Source organism: Microtus pennsylvanicus, chromosome 12 (genome assembly GCF_037038515.1).
Source record: "Microtus pennsylvanicus isolate mMicPen1 chromosome 12, mMicPen1.hap1, whole genome shotgun sequence".
Classification (NCBI taxonomy): Eukaryota; Metazoa; Chordata; class Mammalia; order Rodentia; family Cricetidae; genus Microtus; species Microtus pennsylvanicus.
In genome coordinates, this window is record NC_134590.1 from 35169074 (window position 1) to 35185166 (window position 16093).

General features: G+C 45.8%; 1 pseudogene; it reads right to left on the reverse strand.

Moving 5' to 3' along the window:
• Positions 1 to 515: 515 nt before the first annotated feature.
• LOC142832615 (malate dehydrogenase, cytoplasmic pseudogene) lies at positions 516 to 1294 on the reverse strand (annotated as a pseudogene).
• Between the last annotated feature and the right edge of the window lie 14799 nt (positions 1295 to 16093).

Below are 16093 nucleotides of genomic sequence, written 5' to 3' on the forward strand. Positions count from 1 at the left end.
CATCGCCATGGAACTGACAGCTTTTCTTTTTTTTAAAAAAAATATTTATTTATTTATTATTATCTATACAATATCCCGTGTGTGTATGCCTGCAGGCCAGAAGAGGGCACCAGACCCCATTACAGATGGTTGTGAGCCACCATGTGGTTGCTGGGAATTGAACTCAGGACCTTTGGAAGAGTAGGCAATGCTCTTTAACCTCTGAGCCATCTCTCCAGCCCCCCTGACAGCTTTTCTGTATGTTATTTTTCTAACCTCCACTTCCCAGCCTCGTGGCATAGATTTTTCTGCTGCTGCTGCTGTTGTTTTTCTCACTCAACTGTATTTTTATTTAGATTGCAGTACTAACAGCTTGATTGGCTCTCGCAAATCTGAACCACGAAGTACATAATATTTAAAATATGTTGCTGTTCACAATTTGAGTGTAGCATTATTACTGTTTGGTACTAGGCTCAAAGACATCATTTCGAGTCCCCAGCTTCGGGATACTTATTGACATCAACATAGTTGTCTGGTCATGCAGAGGAAAGAAAGTCAAAAGCAGTATCTTTTTCTTCTGCCAGGTCCTTTGCAGTAAGATCCATTTTCTCACATGAGAAATCATTAATAGGGAGGCTTCAACAAGCTTCCAGGACCTATTCTTGAAGTTGCCAACAGAGACAACACCATGGACACAAGCTCTCCCTCTGATGTGGCCAGAGATGGCTTTCAGGGCAGACGTTGCACTGGACGGCAGTTTCTGAGTCTTGCAGAGAGCAGTACCATGCTGTTACACAGTGGTGACGAACTCACCCCTGAGCCAGGTGTCGTCTCTTAGGGCGTCACACCCACCAGCTTCCTCTCCTTGCAATTTCACCCTAGCATGATTGACATTCGGATACGGAGTTGATGAATGCTCTCCCCCAGATAATGACCTTCTTTGTGACATCACCAGTTACACCACATTTAAGAACAATTTGAGATTTTTGCTAGGTTGTGGTCCAAGTGACTCAGGCAACTGAAGCTCTCCTTGGAGATGGATGGGGTTGACTTGGAGGCTGTTGGACAATTGGTGTTGAATGGGTTTCCCGCTACAACGACCTTAGCTGATTTCTGGGCATAGCTCTCCAAGACTGCACCCTGAACTTTGAAGATTTTCACGTTTACTTTTTAGTAGGCCTTTCCTCTCTATGCCTTCTCTTCTTGGCATGGAGCCCACAAGGACAGTCACATCAGGTCTTTGAAGGAGACCTCTTTGTCTGTTGCAATGGCATCTTTCAGATGGGGAAGGGAAGTCTTATAGTTCCACCAGGACACCATCTTGGAACACCCATCCTGGGGTTGATATGATAGGCTGCCCATTTCCAATACTGTACAAAAGTGAATATGTTATTTGACCAGCTGCTCTATCACAAGGAGACATTATTGGGAACTATGAGGTAGATTTCTACATCTCCATCTGTTGTTGTTGTTGTTGTTGTTAGCATATTTATTGATTACCCTTCCCATTGCTATGACAAAGTTTCCTGAATCAACTGAGGACGATTTACTTTAGTTCATGGTTTTGGAGAATAAAGTCCATCACTGGAGAGGAAGACTAAGGCCCTGCAGCACTGGCTGTGTGTGGCATTTTTAATACAGTAGCAGGACTAGGAAGCAGAGAGCCAGACAGGAAGGAATCAGATATCACACACCAGCAAAACCTGGTCCCCAAAGGTACCACAACCTCCCAAACAACATCACCAGCTGAAGACCAGGCACTCAGACACATGAGCCTGTGGGGGACACTCCAGACCATAGATGCTCATACTAACTCTATAGGGTGACAGTTTCTATTGAAGCAATTTTATTCATGCATGGAATAGTTTCTCTCCCATCCACCCCTGTTGTTACTTTCTTCTGCTCCCTTCCGCTGGTCTCTTCCCTCGCCCTCTAACATCACCCTCTATTTCTGTGTTGTCTCTTTCATCCCTCATCTTCAGGAATGTATTCTGTGTGTGCAGTGGATTTTGATTGTATTCACTGCTTCTCTCCCAATCCTCCCAGATCCAACCCTCTCTTCCCTACACATTCAACTTTACGTCCTTTTGTTGTCTGACTTCTCTCCCCTGACCCAGGCTGACCCACTTCAAATGCTGCTTGTCTTCCTAGCTCCATGACTGGAATACAAGAGGCACCCAATAAACGCTCCTGATATATAGGACAGTCATTTCTAGAGCCAGGATTGCCAGGGCCTTCCTGAGTACCGACATAGCCTCTCCCATGACACACCTCCTCAAGCAGTCCTGGTTGGTCTCCCTTGAGCAGCATTATTGCACTTGTATCTGTGGGGAACATGGCTCCCTAAAGGGCAGCCTTGAGAGACCAGGCCCACAACAAGTAAAGGCCCTGGTAGAGACATCAGCTACTTGTTCCCAACAGTGTCACAGCTTGTCAGAGCAGATCCCTGTTTGGCTCTGAAGCTGACAGGTCCAGCTAGGATGAAAGAAGCTAAGTGAATATGGACTCCACCCTTGACTCAAAGCAGCAGACTATAAGCTCTGAGACAGAAGACCCCAGATTTACCTTCCTGTAGGCTGCAGCACTGCAGGGAATCAAGGATTGGGTGACCCTTTTTAATAAGATAAGTGTTTGGTGCAGGAGGGGTGATTAGAGCTGTTGACAAGTGTTAACAGACACTAGGAAGAAAGTTCTGAAGCTAACCTAGACTTTGCGGCAGAGGCCCGTAACCACAGCATTTAAGAGGCTGAGGCAGGAAGATTGTGAGTCCTTGACCTGCCTGGTAAGAGGCTGTCTACGGAAACAAAAACAAAACTCTGCCACTCAACTGATACTGAACACATTGACGGAAAGCAGAGCACAGAACTTATAAGAGTCCTTGCCTTGTCACGGTGCTTACGGACCCAGTGGAGAACAAGACTCACTTCCGGCCTGAGTAATCATGGATGAGCTAAATGAATAAAGCCAGGAGAATATGCCATGTGTCTGTCTGTGTGTGTGCGCGCATTGGGAGTATGTGCATGTAGTGTGTATATGTGTGTGTGTATGTGAGGTGTGTGTGTCTCACATCTGGAGGTTAGGAAAAGGGGGAACAGGCTGGGCCATCAAGGTGGCAGAGCTAATGGGTTCTCCAGTTCCTCCTCTCTCTCTCTCTCTCTCTCTCTCTCTCTCTCTCTCTCTCTCTCTCTCTCTCTCTCTGTGTGTGTGTGTGTGTGTGTGTGTGTGTGTGTGTGTGTGTGTTTGTTTTTTCAGGACAGGTTTTCTCTGCAGCTTTGGAACTGTCCTGGAACTAGCTCTTGTACTCACAGAGATCCACCTGCCTCTGCTGCCTGAGCACTGGGATTAAAGGCGTGCGCCACCAAACCTGGCTAGTTCTCCAGTTATGAAGATCCAAGGGTGTGTGTCGGTGTCTGTCGGGTTCTAGAGAGACCCCATAAAAGGATTCTACAGAGAGCAATCACTCTGGAAGACAGGAAGCCAGAAAGAGACTTAGGAGCCAGGACTCAGCTTTTACCACCAACTACTGAAGAAGTCCTTAAGAGTGACCTTCATTTCTTCCGAGTGAAGCACCTACATAACTCAACAGCTCAGCCACCCACCCACCCACTCTCAATGGTTCTATGCCGTCTTTTACTGCCCCACTGGGGGCCAAGCTTCCAACATAAACCGTTGGGGAACATTCAGACTGTAACAGGCTCCACTTATCACTCAAGACCATGGAACCTGGGGATGTGTCTCAGTGGTAGAGTATTTGCCCTGAATAAGAAAGACTGGGCTCAATTCCCATCATGGGGTGGGGTAGGGGGAGAGAGAGAGAGAGAGAGAGAGAGAGAGAGAGAGAGAGAGAGAGAGAGAACAAACATATGTAGGGCCTGCTTCTAATAAGTGCTTCTGGAGTAGAAAGACAGAAAAACCTGTCTGAAGAATTACAACCTAAGGAAAGCAGTGGAGACTAAATCTATTTTGCTCTACTCTAGCCAAATACTTAGGGCTGGATAAATGACAAAGACAGGAGGCTGGTGTATCTCACAGTTCTTAAGCAGCCGCATCTCATGAGAGGCTCGTGTTGCATCATAACTCGACAGATGGCGTCACACAGTGAGAGAAAGAATATGAATCAGAGATGTCCATGGAAGCAAGAGACTGATCCAAGATCATCCTCAGCTACACGGAGAAGTCCAGGCCAACCCGAACCTCGTGAGAGTCTGTCACAAAACAAAACAACAATAGCCATAAGAGGGCCATGCTCCTACACTATATTTTTAGGAAAATCGCATTTTCTTGTTGAAGATATGCCTCCTGGGCTGAGCAATGCCTTCTGCAGGCACTTGGGGAAGAACACATCTCCCAGGAGGCTGGAAGGCTCCCTTGGCTCAGCCCCTCCTCCAGAGCCAGTGGGCAGGGCCAAGGCTTTCTTTGCCCTGATTCCGGTTTTCCATGTTCCTCCTGATTAAAAGCCCTTTGGCTGCTCGGGATTGTCTGTAATGACAGTAAATGGCTCCAGAGACTGTGGCAATCTTTTCACATCTTCAGATGCAATCTCTCTCGCTCAGCCCCAGACGGTCTCAGTTCACAGCAAAACCATTGCGGTGTGCGTGGGGGCGTTGGCTTTGGCTCCCTTCTGGCCCCTCAGTTTCCCACACCTTCAGAAACGACTTAGACTATACTGACCTATGGCAATTCTCATTAACTCAGTCATCCATCAGTAAAAAAAAAAAATTAAAAAAGAACTCTCTGGCTCCTGTTTGCCTCTGGAGTCACAGTAACTCAAGTCCCCGTGACCAAAACTGGGTGGCAAAACTCATTTCTCCTTAGCAGGAGTCTGCTTGCACAAGCCTTTATCTCTGAAGTCTCCCGCAGACAGGCACGCACACACTGTAGCAACGATGGAAATGACCATGATTTCCCAAGCCTGTTGCCTAGGAACCACTCCTTGTTTCTGAAACTAATTTAAACATGAGAATTCAGCCCGTGACTCAGGCCAGCCATGCATGGCATGGCTTCCTTAGCGTTTTGCTTTTTATTTTCTTTCACATCACAAAATAATGCATACCTATTCCAGGAAAGAAAAATAATGAGAGGAATATAAAAACAGAAGAAAGGTCTAGAAGGCACAAACCAAAAGAGTCACGTATAATCAAGTTATCAGAGACAAACACTGTTGTCTCTTGGGGATATTTTCTCTTTATTTTTAATTTTCTTATTTGCTTGTGTTTTGCCTGCATGCATGTATACAAACCACATGTGCTCCTGGTGCCCTCAGAGGCCAAAAGAGGACTCTGGATCCCCTGTGAGCAAGTTCTAGACCAACGAGAGCCATCAGTGGGTGCTGGAAACCAACCCTGATACTCCGCAAAAAACAGCGAGTGCTCTGAGCTGCTGAGCCATCACAGCCCTTTGGGGGTACTTTCTTTTAAACATGTCTTTACCTACTGACTATTGCGTGTGATGTGGTGGAGGCGGGGAGAGAGGAGTGGGCCGCAGCTGTCACACGGAGGGGAGACGACACATCCGAAGAGTTGCTTTTCTCCTTCTGTCTTTGTCCAGCGCCTCTGGGCACTCGGAGGTGAGACAGCCTCCGAATGTTAAACATCATTGAGAATAATTCTGGCATCTACATTAAGATTAAAATTTCCAACTGTTTTTTAAAATCTACATCATAAAGCAAACCATTTTTCTTTATTTGCTTAACTGATCTCTGAATGCTAAACATTTGGTTGTTTTTAATGTATTACCATTTAAAGTGCTGTCTGGGTCATTTTAATACATTTTCATTGCTATTGGTTGTTTTTTTTTTTTTTGAGATAGTTTTCTATGTAGTAGCCCAGGCTGGTCTTGAACTTGCCATCTTCCTGCCCCAACCTCCCTAGTACTAGAAGTTCACATTTTGCTACTATGCCTGACTAGCAAAAAGCAAGAGGAATTTCAGAGATCCTGAACATTTTATAGCCATTTTAAAATATTAAACTAATATGTGTTTGTGACTCTACATATTGAGAGGGAGGAGCACTGGAGATAAAAACCACACCTCAAACTCAAACCACCAAGCTGTATATCCGGCCTTCGGATGCTTATCTTCATATCCTATTTATGTGTAAGAGTGAGAGTTCTCCTGCATTTGCTTATTTATTGTATATGCGTCGTCATGGCACAGCTGTGGAGGGCAGAGGTCAGCTGGTGGGAGTCAGTCTCTCCCTTCACCATGTAGTCCTGGGCACCAACCTCAGAACGCCAGGCTGGCAGCAAGGCCTTTACCTGCTGAGCTCTCACGAGCCTGACCTCACATACGTGAGCACAAGGACTTACATGTTATAACGTGTGTGCGAAGATCAGAGGAGACCCTCAGGAGTCGGCCCACCTAGTTTGTGTTGTTTGAGAAAAGGACTCATCCTGCAAACAGCAAGCTGGTTGGCTGCCAAGTTCCCAGACATTCTTTGGTCTCCAGTTCCCGTCTCACAGTAGAAGCGCCGGGATCACAGATGCATGATGGGATACTACTCCTGCTCTGTGGTTTCTGGAGACCTAACCCGGGTGCTCCCATTTGCGTAGCTAGTGCTTTACCCACTGAGCCAGCTCTCCAGCCGCATGGCGTCTCAAGTACATTAAAAAGCAAGGCCCCCTCTTCCCCCAGGATAGCACAGCTCCCTTGAGATGTCCACTGCCCCCACAGGTTTCCTTTCTTTGACAATATACCTGTTTCCATCTTGTGTTTATTTTACTTGCTACGTCTCAGACATCTTCCCAAGGAGAACTGCTAGAACATTCCTTTGGATGACATCCGCCATTTGTTTGCTCTAGATGGGCACAGGATCCTCTTTCAGTGGGAGGGTTACACTTGTAGAGATGGTTTTACTTTGTTTCTTCCTTGCTGAGGCACAGAGTGTGGCAAAGGAAACCAAAAGCCTGGTTGGAGTTAGTATTATGGCCTAACCCAGCGGTCTTCAGCGTTTTTTCTGAACTAGCTGTACTTTTTTTTTTTTTGTAATAGCAGAGTTGACAGTTGGAGTTTATTAAGGAAAGATTTTTTTAAACATAGATTCAGGCACATGAGTTATTAGAGAAAGATTAACACATACACATAAACACACACACATTTACACACATATACAGACATACACACATGCACACAAATACACATACACACATACGTACACATACATACACATGTACACACACACACACAAGTTGTGGGCTTCTCAAGAGAGTCTTTCTCTGTGTTCTCAATTAAAATTTTCATCAAGTACTTCCAGGTATGTGTATTTTAATGTGTAAATTATATTCATCTATAATTGATGGAGGAAGGTCATATGTCTATTGGTTAATAAAGACACTGCCTTGGCCTTTAATAGGACAGAAAATTAGGTAGGCGGAGTAGACAGAACAGAATGCTGGGAGAAAGAAACCGAGTCAGTCAGTGGCCATAGCTCTCCTCTCCGAGATGGATGCAGATTAGGATCTTTCCTGGTAAGCTACCACCTCCTGGTGCTACACAGATTATTAGAAATGGGTTAATCAAGATGTGAGAGTTAGCCAATAAGAGGCTGGAACTAATGGGCCAGGCAGTGTTTAAAAGAATACAATTTGTGTGTTGTTATTTCCAGGGCTAAGCTAGCCATGCTTAGCCCACCGCTCCCTACAACATATAATTTCATAAATATATTATTATATTCATGACAGAAAAAGCACAAAAATAGACACAATCACCAGCCATGGTAGAATATTCCTGTAACCCCAGCACTTTAGAATCTGAAGCAAGAAAATTGTGAGTTCCAGACCACCCTGGGCTGCATAAGAAAATCTTGTTTCAAAGCAACAAAGCCCAAAAAGACATCTTAATGAACAGAATTAAAGATAAAATGAATGACATTAAAATAATTTATTTCTATGCTAATACATTATATAAAACACAACACTAAGAATAGCAATAGTAATTTTTAGCTCTTTAAAGACAAACACTTGATTGACTTTGCTGTATGACAGGCATCTCTATCAAAACCTGACTCCCTCTCTGCCCAGACTCCAGGAGCAGCAAAGAAAAGCAGGCAGAAAGGAAGCTGGAGGAAGAGGAGGGGTGAGGTGAGACGCTGTCCCCCTAGACAGGAAAAGCTGTTGAACACACATGAGTAGCAGCTTGGACACCCACACAAGACACACACAAGATCAAGCCAGTTAAAATGACGGAGGAGCTACTGAGTCCCCAAACCTAGCCAAGGAGCTATTAGCAGAGAAGAGTGTTCTAAACCACGTTCAGAGTCCTATCCATAAAAGCGGCAACCTTCTGGTGCTCTGCAGGAATCTTTTAAAGCTAATTATACACATTAGCTTAATTAAATCAGACACTGTGTTCCGTGAGTCCAATCCTGACTGACTCACAATCGTCCACCCGACCGGTCGCTCCCACCTCTCCATCTAGGCTTTACCAACTCTGAGAGTGTCTCCCACCCATGTCTCCTTGACCGTTTCTTGGGTTCCATATGGAATTCATGAACAAGTCCCATCGGCTTACCTGCAGAACATCCACAGACACCCATGACATCCTGTCTGAAATCTTGTCCCCTGGCCTAAGCCATCATCGCCTTTGGTCTACACTGTTCTAGGGACAGCCTGACTGTGTTCCCTGACATTTACACTCCACAGCCTTGGCATCCCTGCAGCATGGGGGAGCTCTCAGGCATTTGTACCTTCAAGCACTTCTGTTTGAAAGAAATTCAAATGTTTAGAACAACAGCAAGAATAAGAACAGTAATAGAACGCCTGTTGCAGCACCACCTATCCACCTAGGCAGTTGTCCTCTGGTATCTGTGGGGGACCAGATGATACCACCATGTGTATCAAAATCTGAGGATGCGCAAGTCTCTGGCATTACACGGTAGTGAGACTACACAGTGCACAAATCCTCCCACGTACTGTGTCATCGCTGCTTTGCTTATAATACCTAATAAATGTAAATGCTATGCAAATAGCCATCATTCTGGGTTGTTTAGGAAGTCGTGACAAGAGAAAGGTCTTGTGTGTGTTCAGTGTAAAACAGGGAAAAATTAGTGTTCTCCAAAAATATCAGTATCGGAAAGACAAAGGTTTCCCCATCCGCATTTTGATTTGTGGTTTGTCGAATGCACAGAAGTGTAATTCAGATTTAAAGGAACAACAGTAGTTCATGTTTCTCTCCTCTATTATCTACCTACCTCTCTATCTACACATACGTCTATTGTCTGTCTATCTGTCTGTCTGTCTGCCCACTTACTGTCTATGTCTCTGCGTTTTCTCAGAACTCCCTCAGTGTGTCTTTTCTAAGAACAGCCCTACTTTCTTGCATACCCCTACTATAGCCACCAGTCTTACTAGATGGAATGTCGATAGAGTAGCTGCCCAACGCTTGTTGTTTCAGGATTTCCAGTTGTCCTATTAATGCCCTATGTGTCGTTTGATTGCTTTTAGTACAGAAGCAAGTCTAGGATCAGAACCTGATATGGGATTTAGTTGCCATGACTTTGGTGTCTGTTGATTTAAAACATCCTATACCATTGTTATTTATTTTTTTCGGATACTAGTCTTTTTGGAGAATACTAATTCCTTCTCTCCTCTGTGTGCTTGTTCATGCATGCAAGTGTATGTGCATGTATGTGTGCATGTGTGTGGAGGCCAGAGCTCAGCCTTGGCGTCTTTTTATGAGACAGAGTTTCTGTGGTGGTTTCAATAAGAATGGCCCCCGTGGGCACATATATTTGAATGTTTGGTCATCAGGGAGTGGCACTGCTTGAAAGGGACTAGGAGGTGTGGCCTTGATGGAAGAAGTGTGTCACTGGGGCTGGGCTTTGAAGTCTCAGATGCTCAAGCCAGGCCCAGTGTCTCACTCTTCTTCCTGCTGACATGGAACTTTCAACTATGTCTCCAGCATCATGTCTGCCTGTGTGCGTCCATACTTCCCACTGTAATGATAATGAACAAACCTCTGAAACCGTAAGCCAGCCCCAGTTAAATGCTTTCTTTTATAAGAGTCGCTGTGGTCAGAGTGTCTCTCCACAGTGATATAACACCAACTAACAGTTCCTTACTAAGTCACAAGTAGGCTAGGCTGGCTGGCCTGTCTCTACCTCCCCAGCACTGGAATTATAAGAGCACACCACCATTCCTGCATGATATCTGGAGATCAAACTCAAGTCCTTATGGCTGAGCAGCAAGAACTTTTCTGTCTGAGTTATCTCTCCACCCACCCCCTCCTCTGTTTTTAATTAGAATTTTTCTCATTTAAGAGTTTTTTCCCTGTGTTTTCATGTTATTAGATTCGGCTTATACATTCCTAGCCAGGAAGTCACACAAGCAACACTATGCCCTTTAGGGCCTATCATGGCTGGAGACACACAAGGTCCTTCCCTGACTTAGCGGCAGCACAAGTTTGATCGCTTGGCCAAGATGTCCTTTGACTCCCCACAGCACAGTTATCTCTGCCTTGCAAGCAAAATCATTTTGGTTGGTGGCACGTTAAGGCTGTACAAATACATCGTCACTCCCGAAAGTACGAGGCCGGGGGGATGATTGATTGACGGGTGAAATGTTTGCTGTGTAAGCTTGTGGACCTAGGAGCAGCTCCCCAGCATAAGCTGCCTGGAGCGACTGAACATGGCTGTACCGGTGAGCTCTGGCTTCCATGAAAAACCCTGTCTCAAAATGTAAAGTAGAGAAGTGGAGAAGGACACCCCACGGTTAACCCATGGCTTCTGCACACACGCACACTCCCGAGCACATGCATGCACACATGTGCACACAATTTCCCGCTTAGTGAGGTGCAATGTATATTAGTAAATTGTCACGCGGTTTCTGAACTCACTAAGAAGCAGGCTCTGAAAGTGGGATTGGTTCCCCCATTTCAGGCCCATTGTGTCCTCCCTTACCTGTGGATGGGATAGGCCTCTACCTCTGCTGGGCTGGGGAGGGCACAGAAAGAAGCTAAAACGTGAATACATGTTCTCCTGAGGAACAGCTGGAAGGTGAACCAGTCCCCAAAGAGCTGATTGTTGTCCCCTCATGATACAAAAACCCCTGCCATGGCAAAGCGAGGGTTCAAGTTCAGCCATAGGAACGCGAGATGACTGCTCTAACTTCCCCAGTTGGTTTCTGCTGTATGATGTCGTCTGTCTGCGGCTCTTGGTTCTTGAGAGCCTCTTTGGAGGGAGAGGACATACTGCTCGACTCTGAACCCTCAGTGGGGAAGTCCCGCTGGCTGCCTTGACAAGGCTTCCTCAGTTGGCTCCCCCTGGATGCTTATTTGATAATGCGCTGTTCTGTATCCATGTGCTACTTGCTATTTATTCTTGTACACTGGCTTGTTGTATAAATTAATAAACTCATTCATTTGCAACAATGGGGCTGGAGAGACAGATCTCTTACTGCTCTTCCAGAGGACCTGAGTTTACTTCCTAACACTCTTATCAGACAACTTACATTGATTACAAATTATATGTAATTCCAGTTCCAGGAGACCCAACACACTCTTGGGGATTCCTTGGAGACCCTCATACACATCTCACACACACACACAAAATAAAATAAGAAAAACAAAAAACAAAGCATACCAAAAAAAGGGCTGGAGAGATGGCTCAGAGGTTAAGAGCATTGCCTGCTCTTTCAAAGGTCCTGAGTTCAATTCCCAGCAACCACATGGTGGCTCATAGCCATCTGTAACAGGGTCTGGTGCCCTCTTCTGGTCTAGAGGCATACACACAGACAGAATATTGTATACATAATAAATAAATATTTTTTTTTAAAAAAAAAGAAAAACAAAACCCTGAAGTATGGCTACCATAGAGCGTTCTCTGGACCTTACAACACATAAGGCTGGGCTGTAGCTCAGGGGTACGACTTGCACAGGCCATAGGTTTCATCACTACCACGAACAAAAGTCTGCTCAGACACAGTAATAACTGAGTCTTGCCTGAGCTGGTTTTCATTCGGATGATTGCAGATGGTGGTTTCTCAATCCTAGCACGTTTGCCAATTAGCACTCCACATTCTACTGCAATCAGGAGCCCTCCCATCCCCTTACACCATTGCAGTCAGTACACACACACGTGGGCTCTGTGTTGTAACAGTTCCTAATCCACTGCTGTCCTCGAGTGTTTGGGTGCCCAAACTGTGCTATGTTTGGCTGATAAGCCTCTCACAATGGTTTTTGAATACTTGCTTTAAATTGTTCTAAAGCTCCGATCCTCACCCGCTACCCAAACGAAGGGCCCATTTTTAGCAATAGCTGCTGGGAACTCTCTGGAAGCATTAGCACGCTGACTTTGGAGATGAGAAAGGACAGGCTGGGAATCTCTCATGAGGAGGCTGTAAGTGGAGAACACAGCGGTTGTGTATGTGCTGATTCAATTATGGGCTCTGCTTGAGGGCCAGCCTGTACACTGGGCCTCAGTACCGAGGAAGAGAGAGCCGGAGCCCCCGGGTCAAAGGCGAATGAGCACCACACAAAGCAGTGACCCAGAGCGCAGACTTCCAGCCCCACTCTCCGCATCAGAACCCAGCTCTTCTGGCTCACAGGTGTGTTACCTGAAGTAGCTTGTCTTACTTCCTCGTCTATATGCTGAGGATACTGGCGGTGCTGCCATCTGACTGCATGGAATGACGGAATGAGTTCATACAGGTAGAGCATTTACCCCACTGCCAGACACTCAGTGAGCCCGCCCAGTGTCCCTGGTCATGCAGGCAGCATTTCATTTATTTGACAAATGCTTCTGGATGCTCTGCTTTCTGCTCTGCCTTTGTGTTCTCCCCTCTAGCTTCCTCTTTTCCTTATACATCATCCCCCAGGACATAGCGACAGCATTTCACTACAGATGCATCTTTCAAACCTTACTTCGTCTTGGTCGGGACTGACGCACTGGCTTGTGCCTAGAAAGAATCAGGACAGGCTTGGTGAGGAGTTGCTGTCCTGATTTTTTCTAGGCACAAGCATTGGGAAACTGGGCAGTCTTTCTAGGGCATGTTGAATGAAGAGTCAGTATTGTGGACAGCATGGACTCGGGAACCCTAGGGCACCAGGTTTCAGGCAGCAATGGGCTGTGCCATGACCTGGCCGTGTGGGGTGGGCAGTCCTTCTGTATATGTGTTAATGAATAAAGAATCTGTCTTGGCCTGTGATAGGGTAGAGTAGAGCTAGGTGGGGAAAACTAAACTGAATGCTGGGAGAAAGAAGGTGGAGTGAAGGGAAGACATGGAGCCTCCGCTGAAGACAGACCAATATACCAGCTGGTAGGCCACAAGCCTCATGGTAAAATATAAAAGAATAAAAATGGGTTAATTCTCAATATAAGAGCTAGCTAACAATATGATTAAGTGATTGGCCAAGCAGTGATTTAAATAATACAGTTTCTGTGTGGTTATTTTGGGGCTGAGCAGCTGAGAACAAACAAGTGGCCTCCTACTACAACTGAGATTCTGGCTCAGTTGCCTGATCTGTAAAGTGGGAGTAATCATAATCATGAGATTAAATTTTTTAAAAACACATTGAGTATCAGATAGAAGTATCATGAGTTTGAGAACAGCCTGGGCTACATAACAACACTCTGCCTCAAAAAGCAAAAAGCTGGGATGTGGTACAGTGGTGACATCCCTGTCACACAATGTGCCAATTGACACAAGTTAGAGTTATCTGAAAGGAGGGATCCTCCACTGAGGAAATGCCTTGTGTAAATGCCATGTGTGAGCCATGTGTAAAGCATTTCTTAATTAGTGATTGATCAGGAGGGTCCAATCATTGTAGCTGGTGTCATCCCTGGCATGATGGTGCTGGGTCCTATAAGGAAGCAAGCAGAGTAAGCCATGGAGAGCAAATCAGTAAGCAGCACCCCTCCATGGCCTCTGCATCAGCTCCTGTCTGCTTGGGTTCCTGCCCTGCTTGGGTTCCGACCCTCGCTGCTTTGGCTGATGAACTGTTCTATGGAACTGTGAGTGAAATGAACCCTTTCCTCCCCAAGTGGATTTTGGTCGTGGTGTTTCATCATAGCAATAGTAACCCAAACTAAGACACAATTACATAAAATAACAAGAGAGGATAAAGCCTATGAGAACAGTGCCTGACACCTAGCGAACCCCAGTGAAAGGAAAATGTCATCCAGCTCTGTCTACCTAGGAGAGGCTGACATTCTTGTCACAGGATGTCCTATCACCACCCGCTCGTTCACTACGTCACATACGTAGCCCTAGGGTTCCCGAGTCCATGCTGCCCACCAGACTGACTCTTCATTCAACAAGCCCTGGACTGGCTGCCCAGTTTCCCAAAGCTTGTGCCTGGAAAGAAACAGAGCAGGCTTGGCGCGGAGTTTAGAGTCTAAGGAGGTGGGGTCAAGACGAGCAGTGGGTCAGTCCCGACCAAGGCCAAGTAAGGTTTGAAAGATGCACGTGTTGCTATGTCATGGGGGATGGTGTACAAGGAAAAGAAGAAGCTAGAGGGAGGAACGGAACACAAAGGCAGGATCTCGTAGCCCCAGCAACCAGCCAGCACACAGGTGCATGCTCTGGCCTCAAGAAGCAATCAGCAAGGCTAGCCATTTCTTAAAAGTCTAGCTGCTGGGATCAGCAGTTGTGTTTCAGGAAGTCAAATGACTTCCAGCAGATAAAGCTTTTCTCCTTGGGCGGGACAGGAGATGTTTCCCCAAACACAACAAGTCTGAGTAACTGAGCAACTGAAAGAGTTCTAAAAGGTTGCCTCACTGTGTGGTTAATCCAGGTGCCCTGGGCTCCCCAGTTCCTCAAGATTATCGTGGCAGGTGCCCTCCTTATCAACTGGTTGCAGAAGCTTCCTGCCCCGCCGTGGTTTGAAATAGATGACCACAGACGCTGCCACCGGATATAAACAGAGACGTTGCAACCAGGAGGGTTTCATCGGTTGCTCTACACTGTCCGTTTGCAAAGGCCTATGGTAAAACAAAGAGGATGTCCTGGCCAAGGAGCCCATGTCTAGGCAGCTCCTGCAGGAAGGTGATGCGTGCTATGGAAGGCACTTAAGTTAAAAGGCCTTCATCTGCCCTAAGTATCTACAGCCTCTAACGCTCATGGGAGAAGGAAAACAGACACATCAGTCCCTCCTACCTGTGGAGGAGACAGAAAGACCTCCAGGGCAACTCTGAAACATGAGTAGTTCTTCCACAGAACCTGGTTCCCAGTATCCACATACAGGTTCACAACTGCCTGTAAGACTGCTGCCCTCTTCTGGACTCTGCGGTCCCTGCACACACGTGCACATACTCATGTGTGCCCACATAATTAGAATGATAAACATAAGCATTTTTTTTGTAAAAGAGTAATTTATAATTAAGCACAGATGAAATTAACATTAATAAAATAGAACACTTTGTAACAATGCATCGCAATAAAAGTTATATAAATGAAGTTTCTTTCTGGAAACAAAGCAAAACAAACAGTTCTTGTCATTCTGTGACAAGGTTTCACCCTACAGCCTCAACTCAGAAGGAGCCCCCTGCCTTAGCCTCCTGAGTATTGCGATTACAGGGGTGAGACACCAAGCCCAACTTCCTGAATATATTTTGTATTTGCTCTTCTTCCAGCACTGTGAGATTCTGCAATGCCTAAGTGCTGGGATTAGCACCAATGTGTAAGAGGTACTTGAATGTATGCACCTTGGTACTGGGACAGCTGATCTGACAACTGTGCTGGCTACTGTTTGACACATGGGCAGGGAGCATACACAGCAGGGATACCCTGGACAGAGGGGTGAGTCCCCTCCTGGGTGGCAGGGAAGCACAAGATTTTACTATGCTACCAAGAACAAAGTCTATTTGAAATTTATGAATTAATCTCTAATTTTTTAATTTGATATGTTTTTCATCTTTTATTTATTCTTGACAGTTTTACATATGTCCAAACATACATCGCCCATCCCTACCCCCAGCTCTCCCCTTCCACTCTGACCCCCAGGCAGCCCAGCATATCCTCCTCTCTCCCTTCATGTTTTCTCTTTTCTAATTTTTCAAGCCCACTATTCTGATTGGTGCTGCCTGCCAGCACACTGCTGGCTTGACTTTATGCACACAACCGTAAGCGCAGTCAGTTTATGAGGGCAATGACTATGTAGTACCCAGAAGACGACACCTCGCAG